We start from the raw sequence: 24,991 nt of genomic DNA, 5'->3' as shown, positions 1-24,991 counted from the left end.
CGTCGCTTTCACACGCCTGTACTTAATTGCGTATCATCTCCCACAGCACTCAGCTTGACTTGTCTCGACTTTGCTCGACTGACGCTACGCTGACGCTTGCAGGCTGCGATATTTACCTACGATCGACTCGACATGCAGCGTGCGAGATGCACAGGAGTAACAAAGCACTCCACGATGGGGCGACATACGAAATCCACTGCCCAGCTACGCGTCGGCAACCAACAAAATGCCGACCCTGCCAGGATTCGAACCTGGAATCTTCTGATCCGTAGTCAGACGTCGTTATCCGTTGCGCCACAGGGCCAGTGGCAGCATTACTTTTCCTACCGAGGCCAAGTGCAATTGGCGAAGAAACGTGTTCTCCATGGCTGAGCAAGCTCCCAAGGAAGGTACCTCTCGTCCAGCTGCGTGGGCCGCAGTGCGCCTGCAGAGCTTAGAGCTTGCCACGCATCTGCTCTCGCTGTTCGACAGGTAGCAGAAGGCAAGGCGCGCGTTTTCCCGCGTTTTCTCGACGACCAGAGCCGGTTGATGTGCATGTAAGCGTAGCATATGGAAACAAGAATAGCACGAAGCATTGGTAGTCAGGTGCCAAAGTCGCAGTATGGCATCAGGTGGCGATCGTATGTTTCTGTGGCCACCACTGGTTTGCCAGCAAAGTGAATACCGCTAACTGAGAGCACTGTGTCGTAGCCCCAGTGGCGCAATTGGTTAGCGCACGGTACTTATAAGGCAGTAGCCGTGAGCAATGCCGGGGTTGTGAGTTCGAGCCTCACCTGGGGCATACTTTTTATTTCTTAGCAGCTGTCTCTGACAGCAACAGGAGGCTAGGTTTGAGATGTATCAGCTATTTGAGTAACATAATTGTGCATTCGAGACGCTAGCTGCGTCTTCCTCGGTAGTATAGTGGTTAGTATCCCCGCCTGTCACGCGGGAGACCGGGGTTCGATTCCCCGCCGGGGAGGCACATCCGATTTTTTAATGCTACTCTTTCACTCGCCGAACTTAGTGTAGGACGTTTGCGGCTACTAGCATCATATCTCTCGCACACAGGCACCTGTCTACAGCGCATCCTCGGTAGTATAGTGGTTAGGTATCCCCGCCTGTCACGCGGGAGACCGGGGTTCGATTCCCCGCCGGGGAGATGCGATTTTTATCTCACAAACTGTTCGAGTGTTGCGCGTATGGGGGTCGTAAGAGCATTAACTTTGCGATCAAGAAGTGTAGTTGGTGCAAAATCTTAAAAAATGCTACATCTTAGGAAGTGGTTCTCGCATTCTTCACACTCAGAATTACTGGGTTTGCTGTTAACGCTGAATCCAAGGCACCCCAGCCGACGCTGTGGGCGTAATAATCGAGCTTCGACACAGTCTGCAAAAGAAATAATTTTAGCAGAGCGTGGTTTCGATCCACGGACCTCTGGTTATGGGCCCAGCACGCTTGCCACTGCGCCACTCTGCTGGCTGGGGTTGCGCTGGCTCTTCGCCACGTGACGTGGGACACTTGGAAAGCGTTGTCTGCGTCCGCTTTCACACGCCTGTACTTAATTGCGTATCATCTCCCACACGCTCAGCTTGACTTGTCTCGACTTTGCTCGACTGGACGGCTACGCTGACGCTTGCAGGCTGCGATATTACCACGATCGACTCGACATGCAGCTGCGAGATGCACAGGAGTAACAAAGCACTCCACGATGGGGCGACATACGAAATCCACTGCCCAGCTACGCGTCGGCAACCAACAAAATGCCGACCCTGCCAGGATTCGAACCTGGAATCTTCTGATCCGTAGTCAGACGCGTTATCCGTTGCGCCACAGGGCCAGTGGCAGCATTACTTTCTACGAGGCAAGTGCAATTGGCGAAGAAACGTGTTCTCCATGGCTGAGCAAGCTCCCAAGGAAGGTACCTCTCGTCCAGCTGCGTGGCCGCAGTGCGCCTGCAGAGCTTAGAGCTTGCCACGCATCTGCTCTCGCTGTTCGACAGGTAGCAGAAGGCAAGGCGCGCGTTTTCCCGCGTTTTCTCGACGACCAGAGCCGGTTGATGTGCATGTAAGCGTAGCATATGGAACAAGAATAGCACGAAGCATTGGTAGTCAGGTGCCAAAGTCGCAGTATGGCATCAGGTGGCGATCGTATGTTTCTGTGGCCACCACTGGTTTTGCAGCAAAGTGGAATACCGCTAACTGAGAGCACTGTGTCGTAGCCCCAGTGGCGCAATTGGTTAGCGCACGGTACTTATAGGCAGTAGCCGTGAGCAATGCCGGGGGTTGATGAGTTCGAGCCTCACCTGGGCATACTTTTATTTCTTAGCAGCTGTCTCTGACAGCAACAGGAGGCTAGGTTTGAGATGTATCAGCTATTTGAGTAACATAATTGTGCATTCGAGACGCTAGCTGCGTCTTCCTCGGTAGTATAGTGGTTAGTATCCCCGCCCTGTCACGCGGGAGACCGGGGTTCGATTCCCGCCGGGGGAGGCACATCCGATTTTTAATTGCTACTCTTTCACTCGCCGAACTTAGTGTAGGACGTTTGCGGCTACTAGCATCATATCTCTCGCACACAGGCACCGTCCTACAGCGCATCCTCGGTAGTATAGTGGTTAGTATCCCCGCCTGTCACGCGGGAGACCGGGGTTTCGATTCCCCGCCGGGGAGATGCGATTTTTATCTCACAAAACCTGTTCGAGTGTTGCGCGTATGGGGGTCGTAAGAGCATTAACTTTGCGTATCAAGAAGTGTAGTTGGTGCAAAATCTTAAAAAATGCTACATCTTAGGAAGTGGTTCTCGCATTCTCACACTTCAGGAATTACTGGGTTTGCTGGTTACACGCTGAATCAAGGCACCCCAGCCGACGCTGTGGGCGTAATAATCTGAGCTCGACACAGTCTGCAAAAAGAAATAATTTTAGCAGAGCGTGGTTTCGATCCACGGACCTCTGGGTTATGGGCCCAGCACGCTTCCACTGCGCCAACTCTGCTGGCTGGGGTTGCGCTTGGCTCTTCGCCACGTGACGTGGGGACACTTGGAAAGCGTTGGTCTGCGTCGCTTTCCACACGCCTGTACTTAATTGCGTATCATCTCCCACAGCTCTCAGCTTGACTTGTCTCGACTTTGCTCGACTGACGCTACGCTGACGCTTGCAGGCTGCGATATTTACCACGATCGACTCGACATGCAGCTGCGAGATGCACAGGAGTAACAAAGCACTCCACGATGCGGCGACATACGAAATCCACTGCCCAGCTACGCGTCGGCAACCAACAAAATGCCGACCCTGCCAGGATTCGAACCTGGAATCTTCTGATCCGTAGTCAGACGCGTTATCCGTTGCGCCACAGGGCCAGTGGCAGCATTTCTTTCTACGAGGCAAGTGCAAATTGGCGAAGAAAACGTGTTCTCCATGGCTGAGCAAGCTCCCAAGGAGAGGTACCTCTCGTCCAGCTGCGTGGCCGCAGTGCGCCTGCAGAGCTTAGAGCTTGCCACGCATCTGCTCTCGCTGTTCGACAGGTAGCAGAAGGCAAGGCGCGCGTTTTCCCGCGTTTTCTCGACGACCAGAGCCGGTTGATGTGCATGTAAGCGTAGCATATGGAACAAGAATAGCACGAAGCATTGGTAGTCAGGTGCCAAAGTCGCAGTATGGCATCAGGTGGCGATCGTATGTTTCTGTGGCCACCACTGGTTTGCAGCAAAGTGAATACCGCTAACTGAGAGCACTGTGTCGTAGCCCCAGTGGCGCAATTGGTTTAGCGCACGGTACTTATAAGGCAGTAGCCGTGAGCAATGCCGGGGTTGTGAGTTCGAGCCTCACCTGGGGCATACTTTTATTTCTTAGCAGCTGTCTCTGACAGCAACAGGAGGCTAGGTTGAGATGTATCAGCTATTTGAGTAACATAATTGTGCATTCGAGACGCTAGCTGCGTCTTCCTCGGTAGTATAGTGGTTAGTATCCCCGCCTGTCACGCGGGAGACCGGGGTTCGATTCCCCGCCGGGGAGGCACATCGGATTTTTAATTGCTACTCTTTCACTCGCCGAACTTAGTGTAGGACGTTTGCGGCTACTAGCATCATATCTCTCGCACACAGGCACCTGTCTACAGCGCATCCTCGGTAGTATAGTGGGTTAGTATCCCCGCCTGTCACGCGGGAGACCGGGGTTCGATTCCCCGCCGGGGAGATGCGATTTTTATCTCACAAACCTGTTCGAGTGTTGCGCGTATGGGGGTCGTAAGAGCATGTAACTTTGCGATCAAGAAGTGTAGTTGGTGCAAAATCTTAAAAAAATGCTACATCTTAGGAAGTGGTTCTCGCATTCTTCACACTTCAGAATTACTGGGTTTGCTGGTTAACGCTGAATCAAGGCACCCCAGCCGACGCTGTGGGCGTAATAATCGAGCTCGACACAGTCTGCAAAAGAAATAATTTTAGCAGAGCGTGGTTTCGATCCACGGACCTCTGGGTTATGGGCCCAGCACGCTTCCACTGCGCCACTCTGCTGGCTGGGGGTTGCGCTGGCTCTTCGCCACGTGACGTGGGACACTTGGAAAGCGTTGTCTGCGTCGCTTTCACACGCCTGTACTTAATTGCGTATCATCTCCCACAGCTCTCAGCTTGACTTGTCTCGACTTTGCTCGACTGACGCTACGCTGACGCTTGCAGGCTGCGATATTTACCACGATCGACTCGACATGCAGCTGCGAGATGCACAGGAGTAACAAAGCACTCCACGATGGGGCGACATACGAAATCCACTGCCCAGCTACGCGTCGGCAACCAACAAAATGCCGACCCTGCCAGGATTCGAACCTGGAATCTTCTGATCCGTAGTCAGACGCGTTATCCGTTGCGCCACAGGGCCATTGGCAGCATTACTTTCTACGAGGCAAGTGCAATTGGCGAAGAAACGTGTTCTCCATGGCTGAGCAAGCTCCCAAGGAAGGTACCTCTCGTCCAGCTGCGTGGCCGCAGTGCGCCTGCAGAGCTTAGAGCTTGCCACGCATCTGCTCTCGCTGTTCGACAGGTAGCAGAAGGCAAGGCGCGCGTTTTCCCGCGTTTTCTCGACGACCAGAGCCGGTTGATGTGCATGTAAGCGTAGCATATGGAACAAGAATAGCACGAAGCATTGGTAGTCAGGTGCCAAAGTCGCAGTATGGCATCAGGTGGCGATCGTATGTTTCTGTGGCCACCACTGGTTTGCAGCAAAGTGAATACCGCTAACTGAGAGCACTGTGTCGTAGCCCCAGTGGGCGCAATTGGTTAGCGCACGGTACTTATAAGGCAGTAGCCGTGAGCAATGCCGGGGTTGTGAGTTCGAGCCTCACCTGGGGGCATACTTTTATTTCTTAGCAGCTGTCTCTGACAGCAACAGGAGGCTAGGTTTGAGATGTATCAGCTATTTGAGTAACATAATTGTGCATTCGAGACGCTAGCTGCGTCTTCCTCGGTAGTATAGTGGTTAGTATCCCCGCCTGTCACGCGGGAGACCGGGGTTCGATTCCCCGCCGGGGAGGCACATCCGATTTTTAATTGCTACTCTTTCACTCGCCGAACTTAGTGTAGGACGTTTGCGGCTACTAGCATCATATCTCTCGCACACAGGCACCTGTCTACAGCGCATCCTCGGTAGTATAGTGGTTAGTATCCCCCGCCTGTCACGCGGGAGACCGGGGTTCGATTCCCCGCCGGGGAGATGCGATTTTTATCTCACAAACCTGTTCGAGTGTTGCGCGTATGGGGGGTCGTAAGAGCATTAACTTTGCGATCAAGAAGTGTAGTTGGTGCAAAATCTTAAAAAATGCTACATCTTAGGAAGTGGTTCTCGCATTCTTCACACTTCAGAATTACTGGGTTTGCTGTTAACGCTGAATCAAGGCACCCCAGCCGACGCTGTGGGCGTAATAATCGAGCTCGACACAGTTCTGCAAAAGAAATAATTTTAGCAGAGCGTGGTTTCGATCCACGGACCTCTGGGTTATGGGCCCAGCACGCTTCCACTGCGCCACTCTGCTGGCTGGGGGTTGCGCTGGCTCTTCGCCACGTGACGTGGGACACTTGGAAAGCGTTGTCTGCGTCGCTTTCACACGCCTGTACTTAATTGCGTATCATCTCCCACAGCTCTCAGCTTGACTTGTCTCGACTTTGCTCGACTGACGCTACGCTGACGCTTGCAGGCTGCGATATTTTACCACGATCGACTCGACATGCAGCTGCGAGATGCACAGGAGTAACAAAGCACTCCACGATGGGGCGACATACGAAATCCACTGCCCAGCTACGCGTCGGCAACCAACAAAATGCCGACCCTGCCAGGATTCGAACCTGGAATCTTCTGATCCGTAGTCAGACGCGTTATCCGTTGCGCCACAGGGCCAGTGGCAGCATTACTTTCTACGAGGCAAGTGCAATTGGCGAAGAAACGTGTGTCTCCATGGCTGAGCAAGCTCCCAAGGAAGGGTACCTCTCGTCCAGCTGCGTGGCCGCAGTGCGCCCTGCAGAGCTTAGAGCTTGCCACGCATCTGCTCTCGCTGTTCGACAGGTAGCAGAAGGCAAGGCGCGCGTTTTCCCGCGTTTTCTCGACGACCAGAGCCGGTTGATGTGCATGTAAGCGTAGCATATGGAACAAGAATAGCACGAAGCATTGGTAGTCAGGTGCCAAAGGTCGCAGTATGGCATCAGGTGGCGATCGTATGTTTCTGTGGCCACCACTGGTTTGCAGCAAAGTGAATACCGCTAACTGAGAGCACTGTGTCGTAGCCCCAGTGGCGCAATTGGTTAGCGCACGGTACTTATAAGGCAGTAGCCGTGAGCAATGCCGGGGGTTGTGAGTTCGAGCCTCACCTGGGGCATACTTTTATTTCTTAGCAGCTGTCTCTGACAGCAACAGGAGGCTAGGTTTGAGATGTATCAGCTATTGAGTAACATAATTGTGCATTCGAGACGCTAGCTGCGTCTTCCTCGGTAGTATAGTGGTTAGTTCCCCGCCTGTCACGCGGGGAGACCGGGGTTCGGATTCCCCGCCGGGGAGGCACATCCGATTTTTAATTGCTACTCTTTCACTCGGCCGAACTTAGTGTAGGACGTTTGCGGCTACTAGCATCATATCTCTCGCACACAGGCACCTGTCTACAGCGCATCCTCGGTAGTATAGTGGTTAGTATCCCCGCCTGTCACGCGGGGAGACCGGGGTTCGATTCCCCGCCGGGGAGATGCGATTTTTATCTCACAAACCTGTTCGAGTGTTGCGCGTATGGGGGTCGTAAGAGCATTAACTTTGCGATCAAGAAGTGTAGTTGGTGCAAAATCTTAAAAAATGCTACATCTTAGGAAGTGGTTCTCGCATTCTTCACACTTCAGAATTACTGGGTTTGCTGTTAACGCTGAATCAAGGCACCCCAGCCGACGCTGTGGGCGTAATAATCGAGCTCGACACAGTCTGCAAAAGAAATAATTTTAGCAGAGCGTGGTTTCGATCCACGGACCTCTGGGTTATGGGGCCCAGCACGCTTCCACTGCGCCACTCTGCTGGCTGGGGTTGCGCTGGCTCTTCGCCACGTGACGTGGGGACACTTGGAAAGCGTTGTCTGCGTCGCTTTCACACGCCTGTACTTAATTGCGTATCATCTCCCACAGCTCTCAGCTTGACTTGTCTCGACTTTGCTCGACTGACGCTACGCTGACGCTTGCAGGCTGCGATATTTACCACGATCGACTCGACATGCAGCTGCGAGATGCACAGGAGTAACAAAGCACTCCACGATGCGGCGACATACGAAATCCACTGCCCAGCTACGCGTCGGCAACCAACAAAATGCCGACCCTGCCAGGATTCGAACCTGGAATCTTCTGATCCGTAGTCAGACGCGTTATCCGTTGCGCCACAGGGCCAGTGGCAGCATTACTTTCTACGAGGCAAGTGCAATTGGCGAAGAGAAACGTTGTTCTCCATGGCTGAGCAAGCTCCCAAGGAAGGTACCTCTCGTCCAGCTGCGTGGCCGCAGTGCGCCTGCAGAGCTTAGAGCTTGCCACGCATCTGCTCTCGCTGTTCGACAGGTAGCAGAAGGCAAGGCGCGCGTTTTCCCGCGTTTTCTCGACGACCAGAGCCGGTTGATGTGCATGTAAGCGTAGCATATGGAACAAGAATAGCACGAAGCATTGGTAGTCAGGTGCCAAAGTCGCAGTATGGCATCAGGTGGCGATCGTATGTTTCTGTGGCCACCACTGGTTTGCAGCAAAGTGAATACCGCTAACTGAGAGCACTGTGTCGTAGCCCCAGTGGCGCAATTGGTTAGCGCACGGTACTTATAAGGCAGTAGCCGTGAGCAATGCCGGGGTTGTGAGTTCGAGCCTCACCTGGGGCATACTTTTATTTCTTAGCAGCTGTCTCTGACAGCAACAGGAGGCTAGGTTTGAGATGTATCAGCTATTTGAGTAACATAATTGTGCATTCGAGACGCTAGCTGCGTCTTCCTCGGTAGTATAGTGGTTAGTATCCCCGCCTGTCACGCGGGAGACCGGGGTTCGATTCCCCGCCGGGGAGGCCACATCCGATTTTTAATTGCTACTCTTTCACTCGCCGAACTTAGTGTAGGACGTTTGCGGCTACTAGCATCATATCTCTCGCACACAGGCACCTGTCTGACAGCGCATCCTCGGTAGTATAGTGGTTAGTATCCCCGCCTGTCACGCGGGAGACCGGGGTTCGATTCCCGCCGGGGAGATGCGATTTTTATCTCACAAACCTGTTCGAGTGTTGCGCGTATGGGGGTCGTAAGAGCATTAACTTTGCGATCAAGAAGTGTAGTTGGTGCAAAATCTTAAAAAATGCTACATCTTAGGAAGTGGTTCTCGCATTCTTCACACTTCAGAATTACTGGGTTTGCTGTTAACGCTGAATCAAGGCACCCCAGCCGACGCTGTGGGCGTAATAATCGAGCTCGACACAGTCTGCAAAAGAAATAATTTTAGCAGAGCGTGGTTTCGATCCACGGGACCTCTGGGGTTATGGGCCCAGCACGCTTCCACTGCGCCACTCTGCTGGCTGGGGTTGCGCTGGCTCTTCGCCACGTGACGTGGGACACTTGGGAAAGCGTTGTCTGCGTCGCTTTCACACGCCTGTACTTAATTGCGTATCATCTCCCACAGCTCTCAGCTTGACTTGTCTCGACTTTGCTCGACTGACGCTACGCTGACGCTTGCAGGCTGCGATATTTACCACGATCGACTCGACATGCAGCTGCGAGATGCACAGGAGTAACAAAGCACTCCACGATGCGGCGACATACGAAATCCACTGCCCAGCTACGCGTCGGCAACCAACAAAATGCCGACCCTGCCAGGATTCGAACCTGGAATCTTCTGATCCGTAGTCAGACGCGTTATCCGATGCGCCACAGGGCCAGTGGCAGCATTACTTTCTACGAGGCAAGTGCAATTGGCGAAGAAACGTGTTCTCCATGGCTGAGCAAGCTCCCAAGGAAGGTACCTCTCGTCCAGCTGCGTCGGCCGCAGTGCGCCTGCAGAGCTTAGAGCTTGCCACGCATCTGCTCTCGCTGTTCGACAGGTAGCAGAAGGCAAGGCGCGCGTTTTCCCGCGTTTTCTCGACGACCAGAGCCGGTTGATGTGCATGTAAGCGTAGCATATGGAACAAGAATAGCACGAAGCATTGGTAGTCAGGTGCCAAAGTCGCAGTATGGCATCAGGTGGCGATCGTATGTTTCTGTGGCCACCACTGGTTTGCAGCAAAGTGAATACCGCTAACTGAGAGCACTGTGTCGTAGCCCCAGTGGCGCAATTGGTTAGCGCACGGTACTTATAAGGCAGTAGCCGTGAGCAATGCCGGGGTTTGTGAGTTCGAGCCTCACCTGGGGCATACTTTTATTTCTTAGCAGCTGTCTCTGACAGCAACAGGAGGCTAGGTTTGAGATGTATCAGCTATTTGAGTAACATAATTGTGCATTCGAGACGCTAGCTGCGTCTTCCTCGGTAGTATAGTGGTTAGTATCCCCGCCTGTCACGCGGGAGACCGGGGTTCGATTCCCCGCCGGGGAGGCACATCCGATTTTTAATTGCTACTCTTTCACTCGCCGAACTTAGTGTAGGACGTTTGCGGCTACTAGCATCATATCTCTCGCACACAGGCACCTGTCTACAGCGCATCCTCGGTAGTGTAGTGGTTAGTATCCCCGCCTGTCACGCGGAGACCGGGGTTCGATTCCCCGCCGGGGAGATGCGATTTTTATCTCACAAACCTGTTCGAGTGTTGCGCGTATGGGGGTCGTAAGAGCATTAACTTTGCGATCAAGAAGTGTAGTTGGTGCAAAATCTTAAAAAATGCTACATCTTAGGAAGTGGTTCTCGCATTCTTCACACTTCAGAATTACTGGGTTTGCTGTTAACGCTGAATCAAGGCACCCCAGCCGACGCTGTGGGCGTAATAATCGAGCTCGACACAGTCTGCAAAAGAAATAATTTTAGCAGAGCGTGGTTTCGATCCACGGACCTCTGGGTTATGGGCCCAGCACGCTTCCACTGCGCCACTCTGCTGGCTGGGGTTGCGCTGGCTCTTCGCCACGTGACGTGGGACACTTGGAAAGCGTTGTCTGCGTCGCTTTCACACGCCTGTACTTAATTGCGTATCATCTCCCACAGCTCTCAGCTTGACTTGTCTCGACTTTGCTCGACTGACGCTACGCTGACGCTTGCAGGCTGCGATATTTACCACGATCGACTCGACATGCAGCTGCGAGATGCACAGGAGTAACAAAGCACTCCACGATGCGGCGACATACGAAATCCACTGCCCAGCTACGCGTCGGCAACCAACAAAATGCCGACCCTGCCAGGATTCGAACCTGGAATCTTCTGATCCGTAGTCAGACGCGTTATCCGTTGCGCCACAGGGCCAGTGGCAGCATTACTTTCTACGAGGCAAGTGCAATTGGCGAAGAAACGTGTTCTCCATGGCTGAGCAAGCTCCCAAGGAAGGTACCTCTCGTCCAGCTGCGTGGCCGCAGTGCGCCTGCAGAGCTTAGAGCTTGCCACGCATCTGCTCTCGCTGTTCGACAGGTAGCAGAAGGCAAGGCGCGCGTTTTCCCGCGTTTTCTCGACGACCAGAGCCGGTTGATGTGCATGTAAGCGTAGCATATGGAACAAGAATAGCACGAAGCATTGGTAGTCAGGTGCCAAAGTCGCAGTATGGCATCAGGTGGCGATCGTATGTTTCTGTGGCCACCACTGGTTTGCAGCAAAGTGAATACCGCTAACTGAGAGCACTGTGTCGTAGCCCCAGTGGCGCAATTGGTAGCGCACGGTACTTATAAGGCAGTAGCCGTGAGCAATGCCGGGGTTGTGAGTTCGAGCCTCACCTGGGGCATACTTTTATTTCTTAGCAGCTGTCTCTGACAGCAACAGGAGGCTAGGTTTGAGATGTATCAGCTATTTGAGTAACATAATTGTGCATTCGAGACGCTAGCTGCGTCTTCCTCGGTAGTATAGTGGTTAGTATCCCCGCCTGTCACGCGGGAGACCGGGGTTCGATTCCCCGCCGGGGAGGCACATCCGATTTTTAATTGCTACTCTTTCACTCGCCGAACTTAGTGTAGGACGTTTGCGGCTACTAGCATCATATCTCTCGCACACAGGGCACCTGTCTACAGCGCATCCTCGGTAGTGTAGTGGTTAGTATCCCGCCTGTCACGCGGGAGACCGGGGTTCGATTCCCCGCCGGGGAGATGCGATTTTTATCTCACAAACCTGTTCGAGTGTTGCGCGTATGGGGGTCGTAAGAGCATTAACTTTGCGATCAAGAAGTGTAGTTGGTGCAAAATCTTAAAAAATGCTACATCTTAGGAAGTGGTTCTCGCATTCTTCACACTTCAGAATTACTGGGTTTGCTGTTAACGCTGAATCAAGGCACCCCAGCCGACGCTGTGGGCGTAATAATCGAGCTCGACACAGTCTGCAAAAGAAATAATTTTAGCAGAGCGTGGTTTCGATCCACGGACCTCTGGGTTATGGGCCCAGCACGCTTCCACTGCGCCACTCTGCTGGCTGGGGTTGCGCTGGCTCTTCGCCACGTGACGTGGGACACTTGGAAAGCGTTGTCTGCGTCGCTTTCACACGCCTGTACTTAATTGCGTATCATCTCCCACAGCTCTCAGCTTGACTTGTCCTCGACTTTGCTCGACTGACGCTACGCTGACGCTTGCAGGCTGCGATATTTACCACGATCGACTCGACATGCAGCTGCGAGATGCACAGGAGTAACAAAGCACTCCACGATGCGGCGACATACGAAATCCACTGCCCAGCTACGCGTCGGCAACCAACAAAATGCCGACCCTGCCAGGATTCGAACCTGGAATCTTCTGATCCGTAGTCAGACGCGTTATTCCGATGCGCCACAGGGCCAGTGGCAGCATTACTTTCTACGAGGCAAGTGCAATTGGCGAAGAAACGTGTTCTCCATGGCTGAGCAAGCTCCCAAGGAAGGTACCTCTCGTCCAGCTGCGTGGCCGCAGTGCGCCTGCAGAGCTTAGAGCTTGCCACGCATCTGCTCTCGCTGTTCGACAGGTAGCAGAAGGCAAGGCGCGCGTTTTCCCGCGTTTTCTCGACGACCAGAGCCGGTTGATGTGCATGTAAGCGTAGCATATGGAACAAGAATAGCACGAAGCATTGGTAGTCAGGTGCCAAAGTCGCAGTATGGCATCAGGTGGCGATCGTATGTTTCTGTGGCCACCACTGGTTTGCAGCAAAGTGAATACCGCTAACTGAGAGCACTGTGTCGTAGCCCCAGTGGCGCAATTGGTTAGCGCACGGTACTTATAAGGCAGTAGCCGTGAGCAATGCCGGGGTTGTGAGTTCGAGCCTCACCTGGGGCATACTTTTATTTCTTAGCAGCTGTCTCTGACAGCAACAGGAGGCTAGGTTTGAGATGTATCAGCTATTTGAGTAACATAATTGTGCATTCGAGACGCTAGCTGCGTCTTCCTCGGTAGTATAGTGGTTAGTATCCCCGCGTGTCACGCGGGGAGACCGGGGTTCGATTCCCCGCCGGGGAGGCACATCCGATTTTTAATTGCTACTCTTTCACTCGCCGAACTTAGTGTAGGACGTTTGCGGCTACTAGCATCATATCTCTCGCACACAGGCACCTGTCTACAGCGCATCCTCGGTAGTGTAGTGGTTCAGTATCCCCGCCTGTCACGCGGGAGACCGGGGTTCGATTCCCCGCCGGGGAGATGCGATTTTTATCTCACAAACCTGTTCGAGTGTTTGCGCGTATGGGGGTCGTAAGAGCATTAACTTTGCGATCAAGAAGTGTAGTTGGTGCAAAATCTTAAAAAATGCTACATCTTAGGAAGTGGTTCTCGCATTCTTCACACTTCAGAATTACTGGGTTTGCTGTTAACGCTGAATCAAGGCACCCCAGCCGACGCTGTGGGCGTAATAATCGAGCTCGACACAGTCTGCAAAAGAAATAATTTTAGCAGAGCGTGGTTTCGATCCACGGACCTCTGGGTTATGGGCCCAGCACGCTTCCACTGCGCCACTCTGCTGGCTGGGGTTGCGCTGGCTCTTCGCCACGTGACGTGGGACACTTGGAAAGCGTTGTCTGCGTCGCTTTCACACGCCTGTACTTAATTGCGTATCATCTCCCACAGCTCTCAGCTTGACTTGTCTCGACTTTGCTCGACTGACGCTACGCTGACGCTTGCAGGCTGCGATATTTACCACGATCGACTCGACATGCAGCTGCGAGATGCACAGGAGTAACAAAGCACTCCACGATGGGGCGACATACGAAATCCACTGCCCAGCTACGCGTCGGCAACCAACAAAATGCCGACCCTGCCAGGATTCGAACCTGGAATCTTCTGATCCGTAGTCAGACGCGTTATCCGTTGCGCCACAGGGCCAGTGGCAGCATTACTTTCTACGAGGCAAGTGCAATTGGCGAAGAAACGTGTTCTCCATGGCTGAGCAAGCTCCCAAGGAAGGTACCTCTCGTCCAGCTGCGTGGCCGCAGTGCGCCTGCAGAGCTTAGAGCTTGCCACGCATCTGCTCTCGCTGTTCGACAGGTAGCAGAAGGCAAGGCGCGCGTTTTCCCGCGTTTTCTCGACGACCAGAGCCGGTTGATGTGCATGTAAGCGTAGCATATGGAACAAGAATAGCACGAAGCATTGGTAGTCAGGTGCCAAAGTCGCAGTATGGCATCAGGTGGCGATCGTATGTTTCTGTGGCCACCACTGGTTTGCAGCAAAGTGAATACCGCTAACTGAGAGCACTGTGTCGTAGCCCCAGTGGCGCAATTGGTTAGCGCACGGTACTTATAAGGCAGTAGCCGTGAGCAATGCCGGGGTTGTGAGTTCGAGCCTCACCTGGGGCATACTTTTATTTCTTAGCAGCTGTCTCTGACAGCAACAGGAGGCTAGGTTTGAGATGTATCAGCTATTTGAGTAACATAATTGTGCATTCGAGACGCTAGCTGCGTCTTCCTCGGTAGTATAGTGGTTAGTATCCCCGCCTGTCACGCGGGAGACCGGGGTTCGATTCCCCGCCGGGGAGGCACATCCGATTTTTAATTGCTACTCTTTCACTCGCCGAACTTAGTGTAGGACGTTTGCGGCTACTAGCATCATATCTCTCGCACACAGGCACCTGTCTACAGCGCATCCTCGGTAGTGTAGTGGTTAGTATCCCCGCCTGTCACGCGGGAGACCGGGGTTCGATTCCCCGCCGGGGAGATGCGATTTTTATCTCACAAACCTGTTCGAGTGTTGCGCGTATGGGGGTCGTAAGAGCATTAACTTTGCGATCAAGAAGTGTAGTTGGTGCAAAATCTTAAAAAATGCTACATCTTAGGAAGTGGTTCTCGCATTCTTCACACTTCAGAATTACTGGGTTTGCTGTTAACGCTGAATCAAGGCACCCCAGCCGACGCTGTGGGCGTAATAATCGAGCTCGACACAGTCTGCAAAAGAAATAATTTTAGCAGAGCGTGGTTTCGATCCACGGACCTCTGGGTTATGGGCCCAGCACGCTTCCACTGCGCCACTCTGCTGGCTGGGGTTGCGCTGGCTCTTCGCCACGTGACGTGGGACACTTGGAAAGCGTTGTCTGCGTCGCTTTCACACGCCTGTACTTAATTGCGTATCATCTCCCACAGCTCTCAGCTTGACTTGTCTCGACTTTGCTCGACTGACGCTACGCTGACGCTTGCAGGCTGCGATATTTACCACGATCGACTCGACATGCAGCTGCGAGATGCACAGGAGTAACAAAGCACTCCACGATGGGGCGACATACGAAATCCACTGCCCAGCTACGCGTCGGCAACCAACAAAATGCCGACCCTGCCAGGATTCGAACCTGGAATCTTCTGATCCGTAGTCAGACGCGTTATCCGTTGCGCCACAGGGCCAGTGGCAGCATTACTTTCTACGAGGCAAGTGCAATTGGCGAAGAAACGTGTTCTCCATGGCTGAGCAAGCTCCCAAGGAAGGTACCTCTCGTCCAGCTGCGTGGCCGCAGTGCGCCTGCAGAGCTTAGAGCTTGCCACGCATCTGCTCTCGCTGTTCGACAGGTAGCAGAAGGCAAGGCGCGCGTTTTCCCGCGTTTTCTCGACGACCAGAGCCGGTTGATGTGCATGTAAGCGTAGCATATGGAACAAGAATAGCACGAAGCATTGGTAGTCAGGTGCCAAAGTCGCAGTATGGCATCAGGTGGCGATCGTATGTTTCTGTGGCCACCACTGGTTTGCAGCAAAGTGAATACCGCTAACTGAGAGCACTGTGTCGTAGCCCCAGTGGCGCAATTGGTTAGCGCACGGTACTTATAAGGCAGTAGCCGTGAGCAATGCCGGGGTTGTGAGTTCGAGCCTCACCTGGGGCATACTTTTATTTCTTAGCAGCTGTCTCTGACAGCAACAGGAGGCTAGGTTTGAGATGTATCAGCTATTTGAGTAACATAATTGTGCATTCGAGACGCTAGCTGCGTCTTCCTCGGTAGTATAGTGGTTAGTATCCCCGCCTGTCACGCGGGAGACCGGGGTTCGATTCCCCGCCGGGGAGGCACATCCGATTTTTAATTGCTACTCTTTCACTCGCCGAACTTAGTGTAGGACGTTTGCGGCTACTAGCATCATATCTCTCGCACACAGGCACCTGTCTACAGCGCATCCTCGGTAGTATAGTGGTTAGTATCCCCGCCTGTCACGCGGGAGACCGGGGTTCGATTCCCCGCCGGGGAGATGCGATTTTTATCTCACAAACCTGTTCGAGTGTTGCGCGTATGGGGGTCGTAAGAGCATTAACTTTGCGATCAAGAAGTGTAGTTGGTGCAAAATCTTAAAAAATGCTACATCTTAGGAAGTGGTTCTCGCATTCTTCACACTTCAGAATTACTGGGTTTGCTGTTAACGCTGAATCAAGGCACCCCAGCCGACGCTGTGGGCGTAATAATCGAGCTCGACACAGTCTGCAAAAGAAATAATTTTAGCAGAGCGTGGTTTCGATCCACGGACCTCTGGGTTATGGGCCCAGCACGCTTCCACTGCGCCACTCTGCTGGCTGGGGTTGCGCTGGCTCTTCGCCACGTGACGTGGGACACTTGGAAAGCGTTGTCTGCGTCGCTTTCACACGCCTGTACTTAATTGCGTATCATCTCCCACAGCTCTCAGCTTGACTTGTCTCGACTTTGCTCGACTGACGCTACGCTGACGCTTGCAGGCTGCGATATTTACCACGATCGACTCGACATGCAGCTGCGAGATGCACAGGAGTAACAAAGCACTCCACGATGCGGCGACATACGAAATCCACTGCCCAGCTACGCGTCGGCAACCAACAAAATGCCGACCCTGCCAGGATTCGAACCTGGAATCTTCTGATCCGTAGTCAGACGCGTTATCCGATGCGCCACAGGGCCAGTGGCAGCATTACTTTCTACGAGGCAAGTGCAATTGGCGAAGAAACGTGTTCTCCATGGCTGAGCAAGCTCCCAAGGAAGGTACCTCTCGTCCAGCTGCGTGGCCGCAGTGCGCCTGCAGAGCTTAGAGCTTGCCACGCATCTGCTCTCGCTGTTCGACAGGTAGCAGAAGGCAAGGCGCGCGTTTTCCCGCGTTTTCTCGACGACCAGAGCCGGTTGATGTGCATGTAAGCGTAGCATATGGAACAAGAATAGCACGAAGCATTGGTAGTCAGGTGCCAAAGTCGCAGTATGGCATCAGGTGGCGATCGTATGTTTCTGTGGCCACCACTGGTTTGCAGCAAAGTGAATACCGCTAACTGAGAGCACTGTGTCGTAGCCCCAGTGGCGCAATTGGTTAGCGCACGGTACTTATAAGGCAGTAGCCGTGAGCAATGCCGGGGTTGTGAGTTCGAGCCTCACCTGGGGCATACTTTTATTTCTTAGCAGCTGTCTCTGACAGCAACAGGAGGCTAGGTTTGAGATGTATCAGCTATTTGAGTAACATAATTGTGCATTCGAGACGCTAGCTGCGTCTTCCTCGGTAGTATAGTGGTTAGTATCCCCGCCTGTCACGCGGGAGACCGGGGTTCGATTCCCCGCCGGGGAGGCACATCCGATTTTTAATTGCTACTCTTTCACTCGCCGAACTTAGTGTAGGACGTTTGCGGCTACTAGCATCATATCTCTCGCACACAGGCACCTGTCTACAGCGCATCCTCGGTAGTGTAGTGGTTAGTATCCCCGCCTGTCACGCGGGAGACCGGGGTTCGATTCCCCGCCGGGGAGATGCGATTTTTATCTCACAAACCTGTTCGAGTGTTGCGCGTATGGGGGTCGTAAGAGCATTAACTTTGCGATCAAGAAGTGTAGTTGGTGCAAAATCTTAAAAAATGCTACATCTTAGGAAGTGGTTCTCGCATTCTTCACACTTCAGAATTACTGGGTTTGCTGTTAACGCTGAATCAAGGCACCCCAGCCGACGCTGTGGGCGTAATAATCGAGCTCGACACAGTCTGCAAAAGAAATAATTTTAGCAGAGCGTGGTTTCGATCCACGGACCTCTGGGTTATGGGCCCAGCACGCTTCCACTGCGCCACTCTGCTGGCTGGGGTTGCGCTGGCTCTTCGCCACGTGACGTGGGACACTTGGAAAGCGTTGTCTGCGTCGCTTTCACACGCCTGTACTTAATTGCGTATCATCTCCCACAGCTCTCAGCTTGACTTGTCTCGACTTTGCTCGACTGACGCTACGCTGACGCTTGCAGGCTGCGATATTTACCACGATCGACTCGACATGCAGCTGCGAGATGCACAGGAGTAACAAAGCACTCCACGATGGGGCGACATACGAAATCCACTGCCCAGCTACGCGTCGGCAACCAACAAAATGCCGACCCTGCCAGGATTCGAACCTGGAATCTTCTGATCCGTAGTCAGACGCGTTATCCGTTGCGCCACAGGGCCAGTGGCAGCATTACTTTCTACGAGGCAAGTGCAATTGGCGAAGAAACGTGTTCTCCATGGCTGAGCAAGCTCCCAAGGAAGGTACCTCTCGTCCAGCTGCGTGGCCGCAGTGCGCCTGCAGAGCTTAGAGCTTGCCACGCATCTGCTCTCGCTGTTCGACAGGTAGCAGAAGGCAAGGCGCGCGTTTTCCCGCGTTTTCTCGACGACCAGAGCCGGTTGATGTGCATGTAAGCGTAGCATATGGAACAAGAATAGCACGAAGCATTGGTAGTCAGGTGCCAAAGTCGCAGTATGGCATCAGGTGGCGATCGTATGTTTCTGTGGCCACCACTGGTTTGCAGCAAAGTGAATACCGCTAACTGAGAGCACTGTGTCGTAGCCCCAGTGGCGCAATTGGTTAGCGCACGGTACTTATAAGGCAGTAGCCGTGAGCAATGCCGGGGTTGTGAGTTCGAGCCTCACCTGGGGCATACTTTTATTTCTTAGCAGCTGTCTCTGACAGCAACAGGAGGCTAGGTTTGAGATGTATCAGCTATTTGAGTAACATAATTGTGCATTCGAGACGCTAGCTGCGTCTTCCTCGGTAGTATAGTGGTTAGTATCCCCGCGTGTCACGCGGGAGACCGGGGTTCGATTCCCCGCCGGGGAGGCACATCCGATTTTTAATTGCTACTCTTTCACTCGCCGAACTTAGTGTAGGACGTTTGCGGCTACTAGCATCATATCTCTCGCACACAGGCACCTGTGTACAGCGCATCCTCGGTAGTGTAGTGGTTAGTATCCCCGCCTGTCACGCGGGAGACCGAGGTTCGATTCCCCGCCGGGGAGATGCGATTTTTATCTCACAAACCTGTTCGAGTGTTGCGCGTATGGGGGTCGTAAGAGCATTAACTTTGCGATCAAGAAGTGTAGTTGGTGCAAAATCTTAAAAAATGCTACATCTTAGGAAGTGGTTCTCGCATTCTTCACACTTCAGAATTACTGGGTTTGCTGTTAACGCTGAATCAAGGCACCCCAGCCGACGCTGTGGGCGTAATAATCGAGCTCGACACAGTCTGCAAAAGAAATAATTTTAGCAGAGCGTGGTTTCGATCCACGGACCTCTGGGTTATGGGCCCAGCACGCTTCCACTGCGCCACTCTGCTGGCTGGGGTTGCGCTGGCTCTTCGCCACGTGACGTGGGACACTTGGAAAGCGTTGTCTGCGTCGCTTTCACACGCCTGTACTTAATTGCGTATCATCTCCCACAGCTCTCAGCTTGACTTGTCTCGACTTTGCTCGACTGACGCTACGCTGACGCTTGCAGGCTGCGATATTTACCACGATCGACTCGACATGCAGCTGCGAGATGCACAGGAGTAACAAAGCACTCCACGATGCGGCGACATACGAAATCCACTGCCCAGCTACGCGTCGGCAACCAACAAAATGCCGACCCTGCCAGGATTCGAACCTGGAATCTTCTGATCCGTAGTCAGACGCGTTATCCGTTGCGCCACAGGGCCAGTGGCAGCATTACTTTCTACGAGGCAAGTGCAATTGGCGAAGAAACGTGTTCTCCATGGCTGAGCAAGCTCCCAAGGAAGGTACCTCTCGTCCAGCTGCGTGGCCGCAGTGCGCCTGCAGAGCTTAGAGCTTGCCACGCATCTGCTCTCGCTGTTCGACAGGTAGCAGAAGGCAAGGCGCGCGTTTTCCCGCGTTTTCTCGACGACCAGAGCCGGTTGATGTGCATGTAAGCGTAGCATATGGAACAAGAATAGCACGAAGCATTGGTAGTCAGGTGCCAAAGTCGCAGTATGGCATCAGGTGGCGATCGTATGTTTCTGTGGCCACCACTGGTTTGCAGCAAAGTGAATACCGCTAACTGAGAGCACTGTGTCGTAGCCCCAGTGGCGCAATTGGTTAGCGCACGGTACTTATAAGGCAGTAGCCGTGAGCAATGCCGGGGTTGTGAGTTCGAGCCTCACCTGGGGCATACTTTTATTTCTTAGCAGCTGTCTCTGACAGCAACAGGAGGCTAGGTTTGAGATGTATCAGCTATTTGAGTAACATAATTGTGCATTCGAGACGCTAGCTGCGTCTTCCTCGGTAGTATAGTGGTTAGTATCCCCGCGTGTCACGCGGGAGACCGGGGTTCGATTCCCCGCCGGGGAGGCACATCCGATTTTTAATTGCTACTCTTTCACTCGCCGAACTTAGTGTAGGACGTTTGCGGCTACTAGCATCATATCTCTCGCACACAGGCACCTGTGTACAGCGCATCCTCGGTAGTGTAGTGGTTAGTATCCCCGCCTGTCACGCGGGAGACCGGGGTTCGATTCCCCGCCGGGGAGATGCGATTTTTATCTCACAAACCTGTTCGAGTGTTGCGCGTATGGGGGTCGTAAGAGCATTAACTTTGCGATCAAGAAGTGTAGTTGGTGCAAAATCTTAAAAAATGCTACATCTTAGGAAGTGGTTCTCGCATTCTTCACACTTCAGAATTACTGGGTTTGCTGTTAACGCTGAATCAAGGCACCCCAGCCGACGCTGTGGGCGTAATAATCGAGCTCGACACAGTCTGCAAAAGAAATAATTTTAGCAGAGCGTGGTTTCGATCCACGGACCTCTGGGTTATGGGCCCAGCACGCTTCCACTGCGCCACTCTGCTGGCTGGGGTTGCGCTGGCTCTTCGCCACGTGACGTGGGACACTTGGAAAGCGTTGTCTGCGTCGCTTTCACACGCCTGTACTTAATTGCGTATCATCTCCCACAGCTCTCAGCTTGACTTGTCTCGACTTTGCTCGACTGACGCTACGCTGACGCTTGCAGGCTGCGATATTTACCACGATCGACTCGACATGCAGCTGCGAGATGCACAGGAGTAACAAAGCACTCCACGATGGGGCGACATACGAAATCCACTGCCCAGCTACGCGTCGGCAACCAACAAAATGCCGACCCTGCCAGGATTCGAACCTGGAATCTTCTGATCCGTAGTCAGACGCGTTATCCGTTGCGCCACAGGGCCAGTGGCAGCATTACTTTCTACGAGGCAAGTGCAATTGGCGAAGAAACGTGTTCTCCATGGCTGAGCAAGCTCCCAAGGAAGGTACCTCTCGTCCAGCTGCGTGGCCGCAGTGCGCCTGCAGAGCTTAGAGCTTGCCACGCATCTGCTCTCGCTGTTCGACAGGTAGCAGAAGGCAAGGCGCGCGTTTTCCCGCGTTTTCACGACGACCAGAGCCGGTTGATGTGCATGTAAGCGTAGCATATGGAACAAGAATAGCACGAAGCATTGGTAGTCAGGTGCCAAAGTCGCAGTATGGCATCAGGTGGCGATCGTATGTTTCTGTGGCCACCACTGGTTTGCAGCAAAGTGAATACCGCTAACTGAGAGCACTGTGTCGTAGCCCCAGTGGCGCAATTGGTTAGCGCACGGTACTTATAAGGCAGTAGCCGTGAGCAATGCCGGGGTTGTGAGTTCGAGCCTCACCTGGGGCATACTTTTATTTCTTAGCAGCTGTCTCTGACAGCAACAGGAGGCTAGGTTTGAGATGTATCAGCTATTTGAGTAACATAATTGTGCATTCGAGACGCTAGCTGCGTCTTCCTCGGTAGTATAGTGGTTAGTATCCCCGCGTGTCACGCGGGAGACCGGGGTTCGATTCCCCGCCGGGGAGGCACATCCGATTTTTAATTGCTACTCTTTCACTCGCCGAACTTAGTGTAGGACGTTTGCGGCTACTAGCATCATATCTCTCGCACACAGGCACCTGTCTACAGCGCATCCTCGGTAGTGTAGTGGTTAGTATCCCCGCCTGTCACGCGGGAGACCGGGGTTCGATTCCCCGCCGGGGAGATGCGATTTTTATCTCACAAACCTGTTCGAGTGTTGCGCGTATGGGGGTCGTAAGAGCATTAACTTTGCGATCAAGAAGTGTAGTTGGTGCAAAATCTTAAAAAATGCTACATCTTAGGAAGTGGTTCTCGCATTCTTCACACTTCAGAATTACTGGGTTTGCTGTTAACGCTGAATCAAGGCACCCCAGCCGACGCTGTGGGCGTAATAATCGAGCTCGACACAGTCTGCAAAAGAAATAATTTTAGCAGAGCGTGGTTTCGATCCACGGACCTCTGGGTTATGGGCCCAGCACGCTTCCACTGCGCCACTCTGCTGGCTGGGGTTGCGCTGGCTCTTCGCCACGTGACGTGGGACACTTGGAAAGCGTTGTCTGCGTCGCTTTCACACGCCTGTACTTAATTGCGTATCATCTCCCACAGCTCTCAGCTTGACTTGTCTCGACTTTGCTCGACTGACGCTACGCTGACGCTTGCAGGCTGCGATATTTACCACGATCGACTCGACATGCAGCTGCGAGATGCACAGGAGTAACAAAGCACTCCACGATGCGGCGACATACGAAATCCACTGCCCAGCTACGCGTCGGCAACCAACAAAATGCCGACCCTGCCAGGATTCGAACCTGGAATCTTCTGATCCGTAGTCAGACGCGTTATCCGATGCGCCACAGGGCCAGTGGCAGCATTACTTTCTACGAGGCAAGTGCAATTGGCGAAGAAACGTGTTCTCCATGGCTGAGCAAGCTCCCAAGGAAGGTACCTCTCGTCCAGCTGCGTGGCCGCAGTGCGCCTGCAGAGCTTAGAGCTTGCCACGCATCTGCTCTCGCTGTTCGACAGGTAGCAGAAGGCAAGGCGCGCGTTTTCCCGCGTTTTCTCGACGACCAGAGCCGGTTGATGTGCATGTAAGCGTAGCATATGGAACAAGAATAGCACGAAGCATTGGTAGTCAGGTGCCAAAGTCGCAGTATGGCATCAGGTGGCGATCGTATGTTTCTGTGGCCACCACTGGTTTGCAGCAAAGTGAATACCGCTAACTGAGAGCACTGTGTCGTAGCCCCAGTGGCGCAATTGGTTAGCGCACGGTACTTATAAGGCAGTAGCCGTGAGCAATGCCGGGGTTGTGAGTTCGAGCCTCACCTGGGGCATACTTTTATTTCTTAGCAGCTGTCTCTGACAGCAACAGGAGGCTAGGTTTGAGATGTATCAGCTATTTGAGTAACATAATTGTGCATTCGAGACGCTAGCTGCGTCTTCCTCGGTAGTATAGTGGTTAGTATCCCCGCGTGTCACGCGGGAGACCGGGGTTCGATTCCCCGCCGGGGAGGCACATCCGATTTTTAATTGCTACTCTTTCACTCGCCGAACTTAGTGTAGGACGTTTGCGGCTACTAGCATCATATCTCTCGCACACAGGCACCTGTCTACAGCGCATCCTCGGTAGTGTAGTGGTTAGTATCCCCGCCTGTCACGCGGGAGACCGGGGTTCGATTCCCCGCCGGGGAGATGCGATTTTTATCTCACAAACCTGTTCGAGTGTTGCGCGTATGGGGGTCGTAAGAGCATTAACTTTGCGATCAAGAAGTGTAGTTGGTGCAAAATCTTAAAAAATGCTACATCTTAGGAAGTGGTTCTCGCATTCTTCACACTTCAGAATTACTGGGTTTGCTGTTAACGCTGAATCAAGGCACCCCAGCCGACGCTGTGGGCGTAATAATCGAGCTCGACACAGTCTGCAAAAGAAATAATTTTAGCAGAGCGTGGTTTCGATCCACGGACCTCTGGGTTATGGGCCCAGCACGCTTCCACTGCGCCACTCTGCTGGCTGGGGTTGCGCTGGCTCTTCGCCACGTGACGTGGGACACTTGGAAAGCGTTGTCTGCGTCGCTTTCACACGCCTGTACTTAATTGCGTATCATCTCCCACAGCTCTCAGCTTGACTTGTCTCGACTTTGCTCGACTGACGCTACGCTGACGCTTGCAGGCTGCGATATTTACCACGATCGACTCGACATGCAGCTGCGAGATGCACAGGAGTAACAAAGCACTCCACGATGCGGCGACATACGAAATCCACTGCCCAGCTACGCGTCGGCAACCAACAAAATGCCGACCCTGCCAGGATTCGAACCTGGAATCTTCTGATCCGTAGTCAGACGCGTTATCCGATGCGCCACAGGGCCAGTGGCAGCATTACTTTCTACGAGGCAAGTGCAATTGGCGAAGAAACGTGTTCTCCATGGCTGAGCAAGCTCCCAAGGAAGGTACCTCTCGTCCAGCTGCGTGGCCGCAGTGCGCCTGCAGAGCTTAGAGCTTGCCACGCATCTGCTCTCGCTGTTCGACAGGTAGCAGAAGGCAAGGCGCGCGTTTTCCCGCGTTTTCTCGACGACCAGAGCCGGTTGATGTGCATGTAAGCGTAGCATATGGAACAAGAATAGCACGAAGCATTGGTAGTCAGGTGCCAAAGTCGCAGTATGGCATCAGGTGGCGATCGTATGTTTCTGTGGCCACCACTGGTTTGCAGCAAAGTGAATACCGCTAACTGAGAGCACTGTGTCGTAGCCCCAGTGGCGCAATTGGTTAGCGCACGGTACTTATAAGGCAGTAGCCGTGAGCAATGCCGGGGTTGTGAGTTCGAGCCTCACCTGGGGCATACTTTTATTTCTTAGCAGCTGTCTCTGACAGCAACAGGAGGCTAGGTTTGAGATGTATCAGCTATTTGAGTAACA

The 24,991-nt window shown here is 53.3% G+C and overlaps 75 non-coding genes across 75 annotated transcripts; 45 read left to right on the top strand and 30 right to left on the bottom strand.

Annotated features, from left to right (window-relative positions):
- Window positions 1–230: 230 nt before the first annotated feature.
- On the bottom strand, window positions 231–304 carry Trnar-acg (transfer RNA arginine (anticodon ACG)). Its single transcript has one exon. It is a non-coding gene; the product is annotated as a tRNA-Arg (tRNA).
- A 385-nt stretch (window positions 305–689) lies between these two features.
- Window positions 690–781, top strand: Trnai-uau (transfer RNA isoleucine (anticodon UAU)). The gene is given in 2 exon segments: window positions 690–727; window positions 746–781. It is a non-coding gene; the product is annotated as a tRNA-Ile (tRNA).
- Window positions 782–889: 108 nt separating this feature from the next.
- Trnad-guc (transfer RNA aspartic acid (anticodon GUC)) lies at window positions 890–961 on the top strand. Its single transcript has one exon. It is a non-coding gene; the product is annotated as a tRNA-Asp (tRNA).
- A 107-nt stretch (window positions 962–1,068) lies between these two features.
- On the top strand, window positions 1,069–1,141 carry Trnad-guc (transfer RNA aspartic acid (anticodon GUC)). The gene has a single exon. It is a non-coding gene; the product is annotated as a tRNA-Asp (tRNA).
- Window positions 1,142–1,746: 605 nt separating this feature from the next.
- Trnar-acg (transfer RNA arginine (anticodon ACG)) lies at window positions 1,747–1,819 on the bottom strand. Its single transcript has one exon. It is a non-coding gene; the product is annotated as a tRNA-Arg (tRNA).
- Window positions 1,820–2,578: 759 nt separating this feature from the next.
- Window positions 2,579–2,651, top strand: Trnad-guc (transfer RNA aspartic acid (anticodon GUC)). Its single transcript has one exon. It is a non-coding gene; the product is annotated as a tRNA-Asp (tRNA).
- A 251-nt stretch (window positions 2,652–2,902) lies between these two features.
- Window positions 2,903–2,975, bottom strand: Trnam-cau (transfer RNA methionine (anticodon CAU)). The gene has a single exon. It is a non-coding gene; the product is annotated as a tRNA-Met (tRNA).
- Window positions 2,976–3,266: 291 nt separating this feature from the next.
- Window positions 3,267–3,339, bottom strand: Trnar-acg (transfer RNA arginine (anticodon ACG)). Its single transcript has one exon. It is a non-coding gene; the product is annotated as a tRNA-Arg (tRNA).
- A 381-nt stretch (window positions 3,340–3,720) lies between these two features.
- Window positions 3,721–3,813, top strand: Trnai-uau (transfer RNA isoleucine (anticodon UAU)). Its single transcript is given in 2 exon segments — window positions 3,721–3,759; window positions 3,778–3,813. It is a non-coding gene; the product is annotated as a tRNA-Ile (tRNA).
- Window positions 3,814–3,919: 106 nt separating this feature from the next.
- On the top strand, window positions 3,920–3,991 carry Trnad-guc (transfer RNA aspartic acid (anticodon GUC)). The gene has a single exon. It is a non-coding gene; the product is annotated as a tRNA-Asp (tRNA).
- A 107-nt stretch (window positions 3,992–4,098) lies between these two features.
- Window positions 4,099–4,171, top strand: Trnad-guc (transfer RNA aspartic acid (anticodon GUC)). The gene has a single exon. It is a non-coding gene; the product is annotated as a tRNA-Asp (tRNA).
- A 248-nt stretch (window positions 4,172–4,419) lies between these two features.
- Window positions 4,420–4,491, bottom strand: Trnam-cau (transfer RNA methionine (anticodon CAU)). The gene has a single exon. It is a non-coding gene; the product is annotated as a tRNA-Met (tRNA).
- Window positions 4,492–4,779: 288 nt separating this feature from the next.
- Trnar-acg (transfer RNA arginine (anticodon ACG)) lies at window positions 4,780–4,852 on the bottom strand. Its single transcript has one exon. It is a non-coding gene; the product is annotated as a tRNA-Arg (tRNA).
- A 378-nt stretch (window positions 4,853–5,230) lies between these two features.
- Trnai-uau (transfer RNA isoleucine (anticodon UAU)) lies at window positions 5,231–5,324 on the top strand. The gene is given in 2 exon segments: window positions 5,231–5,269; window positions 5,288–5,324. It is a non-coding gene; the product is annotated as a tRNA-Ile (tRNA).
- Window positions 5,325–5,431: 107 nt separating this feature from the next.
- Trnad-guc (transfer RNA aspartic acid (anticodon GUC)) lies at window positions 5,432–5,503 on the top strand. Its single transcript has one exon. It is a non-coding gene; the product is annotated as a tRNA-Asp (tRNA).
- Window positions 5,504–5,610: 107 nt separating this feature from the next.
- Window positions 5,611–5,683, top strand: Trnad-guc (transfer RNA aspartic acid (anticodon GUC)). The gene has a single exon. It is a non-coding gene; the product is annotated as a tRNA-Asp (tRNA).
- A 247-nt stretch (window positions 5,684–5,930) lies between these two features.
- Window positions 5,931–6,002, bottom strand: Trnam-cau (transfer RNA methionine (anticodon CAU)). Its single transcript has one exon. It is a non-coding gene; the product is annotated as a tRNA-Met (tRNA).
- Window positions 6,003–6,291: 289 nt separating this feature from the next.
- On the bottom strand, window positions 6,292–6,364 carry Trnar-acg (transfer RNA arginine (anticodon ACG)). Its single transcript has one exon. It is a non-coding gene; the product is annotated as a tRNA-Arg (tRNA).
- Window positions 6,365–6,746: 382 nt separating this feature from the next.
- Trnai-uau (transfer RNA isoleucine (anticodon UAU)) lies at window positions 6,747–6,839 on the top strand. The gene is given in 2 exon segments: window positions 6,747–6,784; window positions 6,803–6,839. It is a non-coding gene; the product is annotated as a tRNA-Ile (tRNA).
- Window positions 6,840–7,126: 287 nt separating this feature from the next.
- Window positions 7,127–7,199, top strand: Trnad-guc (transfer RNA aspartic acid (anticodon GUC)). Its single transcript has one exon. It is a non-coding gene; the product is annotated as a tRNA-Asp (tRNA).
- A 606-nt stretch (window positions 7,200–7,805) lies between these two features.
- Window positions 7,806–7,878, bottom strand: Trnar-acg (transfer RNA arginine (anticodon ACG)). The gene has a single exon. It is a non-coding gene; the product is annotated as a tRNA-Arg (tRNA).
- A 381-nt stretch (window positions 7,879–8,259) lies between these two features.
- Trnai-uau (transfer RNA isoleucine (anticodon UAU)) lies at window positions 8,260–8,351 on the top strand. The gene is given in 2 exon segments: window positions 8,260–8,297; window positions 8,316–8,351. It is a non-coding gene; the product is annotated as a tRNA-Ile (tRNA).
- A 107-nt stretch (window positions 8,352–8,458) lies between these two features.
- Trnad-guc (transfer RNA aspartic acid (anticodon GUC)) lies at window positions 8,459–8,530 on the top strand. The gene has a single exon. It is a non-coding gene; the product is annotated as a tRNA-Asp (tRNA).
- A 787-nt stretch (window positions 8,531–9,317) lies between these two features.
- On the bottom strand, window positions 9,318–9,390 carry Trnar-acg (transfer RNA arginine (anticodon ACG)). Its single transcript has one exon. It is a non-coding gene; the product is annotated as a tRNA-Arg (tRNA).
- Window positions 9,391–9,769: 379 nt separating this feature from the next.
- Window positions 9,770–9,862, top strand: Trnai-uau (transfer RNA isoleucine (anticodon UAU)). The gene is given in 2 exon segments: window positions 9,770–9,807; window positions 9,826–9,862. It is a non-coding gene; the product is annotated as a tRNA-Ile (tRNA).
- A 107-nt stretch (window positions 9,863–9,969) lies between these two features.
- Window positions 9,970–10,041, top strand: Trnad-guc (transfer RNA aspartic acid (anticodon GUC)). Its single transcript has one exon. It is a non-coding gene; the product is annotated as a tRNA-Asp (tRNA).
- A 107-nt stretch (window positions 10,042–10,148) lies between these two features.
- On the top strand, window positions 10,149–10,219 carry Trnad-guc (transfer RNA aspartic acid (anticodon GUC)). The gene has a single exon. It is a non-coding gene; the product is annotated as a tRNA-Asp (tRNA).
- A 245-nt stretch (window positions 10,220–10,464) lies between these two features.
- Window positions 10,465–10,536, bottom strand: Trnam-cau (transfer RNA methionine (anticodon CAU)). The gene has a single exon. It is a non-coding gene; the product is annotated as a tRNA-Met (tRNA).
- Window positions 10,537–10,823: 287 nt separating this feature from the next.
- Trnar-acg (transfer RNA arginine (anticodon ACG)) lies at window positions 10,824–10,896 on the bottom strand. The gene has a single exon. It is a non-coding gene; the product is annotated as a tRNA-Arg (tRNA).
- Window positions 10,897–11,274: 378 nt separating this feature from the next.
- Trnai-uau (transfer RNA isoleucine (anticodon UAU)) lies at window positions 11,275–11,365 on the top strand. The gene is given in 2 exon segments: window positions 11,275–11,311; window positions 11,330–11,365. It is a non-coding gene; the product is annotated as a tRNA-Ile (tRNA).
- A 107-nt stretch (window positions 11,366–11,472) lies between these two features.
- Trnad-guc (transfer RNA aspartic acid (anticodon GUC)) lies at window positions 11,473–11,544 on the top strand. The gene has a single exon. It is a non-coding gene; the product is annotated as a tRNA-Asp (tRNA).
- A 108-nt stretch (window positions 11,545–11,652) lies between these two features.
- Trnad-guc (transfer RNA aspartic acid (anticodon GUC)) lies at window positions 11,653–11,723 on the top strand. Its single transcript has one exon. It is a non-coding gene; the product is annotated as a tRNA-Asp (tRNA).
- A 245-nt stretch (window positions 11,724–11,968) lies between these two features.
- Trnam-cau (transfer RNA methionine (anticodon CAU)) lies at window positions 11,969–12,040 on the bottom strand. Its single transcript has one exon. It is a non-coding gene; the product is annotated as a tRNA-Met (tRNA).
- A 288-nt stretch (window positions 12,041–12,328) lies between these two features.
- Window positions 12,329–12,402, bottom strand: Trnar-acg (transfer RNA arginine (anticodon ACG)). The gene has a single exon. It is a non-coding gene; the product is annotated as a tRNA-Arg (tRNA).
- A 378-nt stretch (window positions 12,403–12,780) lies between these two features.
- On the top strand, window positions 12,781–12,872 carry Trnai-uau (transfer RNA isoleucine (anticodon UAU)). Its single transcript is given in 2 exon segments — window positions 12,781–12,818; window positions 12,837–12,872. It is a non-coding gene; the product is annotated as a tRNA-Ile (tRNA).
- A 107-nt stretch (window positions 12,873–12,979) lies between these two features.
- Trnad-guc (transfer RNA aspartic acid (anticodon GUC)) lies at window positions 12,980–13,052 on the top strand. The gene has a single exon. It is a non-coding gene; the product is annotated as a tRNA-Asp (tRNA).
- Window positions 13,053–13,159: 107 nt separating this feature from the next.
- Trnad-guc (transfer RNA aspartic acid (anticodon GUC)) lies at window positions 13,160–13,232 on the top strand. Its single transcript has one exon. It is a non-coding gene; the product is annotated as a tRNA-Asp (tRNA).
- Window positions 13,233–13,478: 246 nt separating this feature from the next.
- On the bottom strand, window positions 13,479–13,550 carry Trnam-cau (transfer RNA methionine (anticodon CAU)). Its single transcript has one exon. It is a non-coding gene; the product is annotated as a tRNA-Met (tRNA).
- Window positions 13,551–13,837: 287 nt separating this feature from the next.
- Trnar-acg (transfer RNA arginine (anticodon ACG)) lies at window positions 13,838–13,910 on the bottom strand. Its single transcript has one exon. It is a non-coding gene; the product is annotated as a tRNA-Arg (tRNA).
- A 378-nt stretch (window positions 13,911–14,288) lies between these two features.
- Window positions 14,289–14,380, top strand: Trnai-uau (transfer RNA isoleucine (anticodon UAU)). The gene is given in 2 exon segments: window positions 14,289–14,326; window positions 14,345–14,380. It is a non-coding gene; the product is annotated as a tRNA-Ile (tRNA).
- Window positions 14,381–14,487: 107 nt separating this feature from the next.
- Window positions 14,488–14,559, top strand: Trnad-guc (transfer RNA aspartic acid (anticodon GUC)). Its single transcript has one exon. It is a non-coding gene; the product is annotated as a tRNA-Asp (tRNA).
- Window positions 14,560–14,666: 107 nt separating this feature from the next.
- On the top strand, window positions 14,667–14,738 carry Trnad-guc (transfer RNA aspartic acid (anticodon GUC)). Its single transcript has one exon. It is a non-coding gene; the product is annotated as a tRNA-Asp (tRNA).
- A 245-nt stretch (window positions 14,739–14,983) lies between these two features.
- Window positions 14,984–15,055, bottom strand: Trnam-cau (transfer RNA methionine (anticodon CAU)). Its single transcript has one exon. It is a non-coding gene; the product is annotated as a tRNA-Met (tRNA).
- Window positions 15,056–15,342: 287 nt separating this feature from the next.
- Window positions 15,343–15,415, bottom strand: Trnar-acg (transfer RNA arginine (anticodon ACG)). Its single transcript has one exon. It is a non-coding gene; the product is annotated as a tRNA-Arg (tRNA).
- A 378-nt stretch (window positions 15,416–15,793) lies between these two features.
- Trnai-uau (transfer RNA isoleucine (anticodon UAU)) lies at window positions 15,794–15,885 on the top strand. Its single transcript is given in 2 exon segments — window positions 15,794–15,831; window positions 15,850–15,885. It is a non-coding gene; the product is annotated as a tRNA-Ile (tRNA).
- Window positions 15,886–15,992: 107 nt separating this feature from the next.
- On the top strand, window positions 15,993–16,064 carry Trnad-guc (transfer RNA aspartic acid (anticodon GUC)). The gene has a single exon. It is a non-coding gene; the product is annotated as a tRNA-Asp (tRNA).
- A 107-nt stretch (window positions 16,065–16,171) lies between these two features.
- Trnad-guc (transfer RNA aspartic acid (anticodon GUC)) lies at window positions 16,172–16,243 on the top strand. The gene has a single exon. It is a non-coding gene; the product is annotated as a tRNA-Asp (tRNA).
- A 245-nt stretch (window positions 16,244–16,488) lies between these two features.
- Window positions 16,489–16,560, bottom strand: Trnam-cau (transfer RNA methionine (anticodon CAU)). Its single transcript has one exon. It is a non-coding gene; the product is annotated as a tRNA-Met (tRNA).
- A 287-nt stretch (window positions 16,561–16,847) lies between these two features.
- Window positions 16,848–16,920, bottom strand: Trnar-acg (transfer RNA arginine (anticodon ACG)). The gene has a single exon. It is a non-coding gene; the product is annotated as a tRNA-Arg (tRNA).
- Window positions 16,921–17,298: 378 nt separating this feature from the next.
- Trnai-uau (transfer RNA isoleucine (anticodon UAU)) lies at window positions 17,299–17,390 on the top strand. The gene is given in 2 exon segments: window positions 17,299–17,336; window positions 17,355–17,390. It is a non-coding gene; the product is annotated as a tRNA-Ile (tRNA).
- Window positions 17,391–17,497: 107 nt separating this feature from the next.
- On the top strand, window positions 17,498–17,569 carry Trnad-guc (transfer RNA aspartic acid (anticodon GUC)). Its single transcript has one exon. It is a non-coding gene; the product is annotated as a tRNA-Asp (tRNA).
- A 107-nt stretch (window positions 17,570–17,676) lies between these two features.
- On the top strand, window positions 17,677–17,748 carry Trnad-guc (transfer RNA aspartic acid (anticodon GUC)). Its single transcript has one exon. It is a non-coding gene; the product is annotated as a tRNA-Asp (tRNA).
- A 245-nt stretch (window positions 17,749–17,993) lies between these two features.
- Trnam-cau (transfer RNA methionine (anticodon CAU)) lies at window positions 17,994–18,065 on the bottom strand. The gene has a single exon. It is a non-coding gene; the product is annotated as a tRNA-Met (tRNA).
- A 287-nt stretch (window positions 18,066–18,352) lies between these two features.
- Trnar-acg (transfer RNA arginine (anticodon ACG)) lies at window positions 18,353–18,425 on the bottom strand. Its single transcript has one exon. It is a non-coding gene; the product is annotated as a tRNA-Arg (tRNA).
- A 378-nt stretch (window positions 18,426–18,803) lies between these two features.
- Window positions 18,804–18,895, top strand: Trnai-uau (transfer RNA isoleucine (anticodon UAU)). Its single transcript is given in 2 exon segments — window positions 18,804–18,841; window positions 18,860–18,895. It is a non-coding gene; the product is annotated as a tRNA-Ile (tRNA).
- A 107-nt stretch (window positions 18,896–19,002) lies between these two features.
- On the top strand, window positions 19,003–19,074 carry Trnad-guc (transfer RNA aspartic acid (anticodon GUC)). Its single transcript has one exon. It is a non-coding gene; the product is annotated as a tRNA-Asp (tRNA).
- A 107-nt stretch (window positions 19,075–19,181) lies between these two features.
- Trnad-guc (transfer RNA aspartic acid (anticodon GUC)) lies at window positions 19,182–19,253 on the top strand. The gene has a single exon. It is a non-coding gene; the product is annotated as a tRNA-Asp (tRNA).
- Window positions 19,254–19,498: 245 nt separating this feature from the next.
- Window positions 19,499–19,570, bottom strand: Trnam-cau (transfer RNA methionine (anticodon CAU)). The gene has a single exon. It is a non-coding gene; the product is annotated as a tRNA-Met (tRNA).
- A 287-nt stretch (window positions 19,571–19,857) lies between these two features.
- Window positions 19,858–19,930, bottom strand: Trnar-acg (transfer RNA arginine (anticodon ACG)). The gene has a single exon. It is a non-coding gene; the product is annotated as a tRNA-Arg (tRNA).
- Window positions 19,931–20,308: 378 nt separating this feature from the next.
- Window positions 20,309–20,400, top strand: Trnai-uau (transfer RNA isoleucine (anticodon UAU)). The gene is given in 2 exon segments: window positions 20,309–20,346; window positions 20,365–20,400. It is a non-coding gene; the product is annotated as a tRNA-Ile (tRNA).
- A 107-nt stretch (window positions 20,401–20,507) lies between these two features.
- On the top strand, window positions 20,508–20,579 carry Trnad-guc (transfer RNA aspartic acid (anticodon GUC)). The gene has a single exon. It is a non-coding gene; the product is annotated as a tRNA-Asp (tRNA).
- Window positions 20,580–20,686: 107 nt separating this feature from the next.
- Window positions 20,687–20,758, top strand: Trnad-guc (transfer RNA aspartic acid (anticodon GUC)). Its single transcript has one exon. It is a non-coding gene; the product is annotated as a tRNA-Asp (tRNA).
- A 245-nt stretch (window positions 20,759–21,003) lies between these two features.
- On the bottom strand, window positions 21,004–21,075 carry Trnam-cau (transfer RNA methionine (anticodon CAU)). The gene has a single exon. It is a non-coding gene; the product is annotated as a tRNA-Met (tRNA).
- Window positions 21,076–21,362: 287 nt separating this feature from the next.
- Window positions 21,363–21,435, bottom strand: Trnar-acg (transfer RNA arginine (anticodon ACG)). The gene has a single exon. It is a non-coding gene; the product is annotated as a tRNA-Arg (tRNA).
- Window positions 21,436–21,813: 378 nt separating this feature from the next.
- On the top strand, window positions 21,814–21,905 carry Trnai-uau (transfer RNA isoleucine (anticodon UAU)). Its single transcript is given in 2 exon segments — window positions 21,814–21,851; window positions 21,870–21,905. It is a non-coding gene; the product is annotated as a tRNA-Ile (tRNA).
- A 107-nt stretch (window positions 21,906–22,012) lies between these two features.
- On the top strand, window positions 22,013–22,084 carry Trnad-guc (transfer RNA aspartic acid (anticodon GUC)). The gene has a single exon. It is a non-coding gene; the product is annotated as a tRNA-Asp (tRNA).
- Window positions 22,085–22,191: 107 nt separating this feature from the next.
- Window positions 22,192–22,263, top strand: Trnad-guc (transfer RNA aspartic acid (anticodon GUC)). The gene has a single exon. It is a non-coding gene; the product is annotated as a tRNA-Asp (tRNA).
- A 245-nt stretch (window positions 22,264–22,508) lies between these two features.
- On the bottom strand, window positions 22,509–22,580 carry Trnam-cau (transfer RNA methionine (anticodon CAU)). Its single transcript has one exon. It is a non-coding gene; the product is annotated as a tRNA-Met (tRNA).
- A 287-nt stretch (window positions 22,581–22,867) lies between these two features.
- Window positions 22,868–22,940, bottom strand: Trnar-acg (transfer RNA arginine (anticodon ACG)). Its single transcript has one exon. It is a non-coding gene; the product is annotated as a tRNA-Arg (tRNA).
- A 378-nt stretch (window positions 22,941–23,318) lies between these two features.
- Trnai-uau (transfer RNA isoleucine (anticodon UAU)) lies at window positions 23,319–23,410 on the top strand. The gene is given in 2 exon segments: window positions 23,319–23,356; window positions 23,375–23,410. It is a non-coding gene; the product is annotated as a tRNA-Ile (tRNA).
- Window positions 23,411–23,517: 107 nt separating this feature from the next.
- Trnad-guc (transfer RNA aspartic acid (anticodon GUC)) lies at window positions 23,518–23,589 on the top strand. The gene has a single exon. It is a non-coding gene; the product is annotated as a tRNA-Asp (tRNA).
- A 107-nt stretch (window positions 23,590–23,696) lies between these two features.
- On the top strand, window positions 23,697–23,768 carry Trnad-guc (transfer RNA aspartic acid (anticodon GUC)). Its single transcript has one exon. It is a non-coding gene; the product is annotated as a tRNA-Asp (tRNA).
- Window positions 23,769–24,013: 245 nt separating this feature from the next.
- Trnam-cau (transfer RNA methionine (anticodon CAU)) lies at window positions 24,014–24,085 on the bottom strand. Its single transcript has one exon. It is a non-coding gene; the product is annotated as a tRNA-Met (tRNA).
- Window positions 24,086–24,372: 287 nt separating this feature from the next.
- On the bottom strand, window positions 24,373–24,445 carry Trnar-acg (transfer RNA arginine (anticodon ACG)). The gene has a single exon. It is a non-coding gene; the product is annotated as a tRNA-Arg (tRNA).
- Window positions 24,446–24,823: 378 nt separating this feature from the next.
- Trnai-uau (transfer RNA isoleucine (anticodon UAU)) lies at window positions 24,824–24,915 on the top strand. The gene is given in 2 exon segments: window positions 24,824–24,861; window positions 24,880–24,915. It is a non-coding gene; the product is annotated as a tRNA-Ile (tRNA).
- The last annotated feature ends 76 nt before the right edge of the window (window positions 24,916–24,991 follow it).

Source organism: Schistocerca serialis, chromosome 9 (genome assembly GCF_023864345.2).
Source record: "Schistocerca serialis cubense isolate TAMUIC-IGC-003099 chromosome 9, iqSchSeri2.2, whole genome shotgun sequence".
In the NCBI taxonomy this organism is placed as follows: domain Eukaryota; kingdom Metazoa; phylum Arthropoda; class Insecta; order Orthoptera; family Acrididae; genus Schistocerca; species Schistocerca serialis.
The sequence above is the reverse complement of the archived record's forward strand: the minus strand, read 5'-3'. Positions and strand labels throughout refer to the sequence as shown.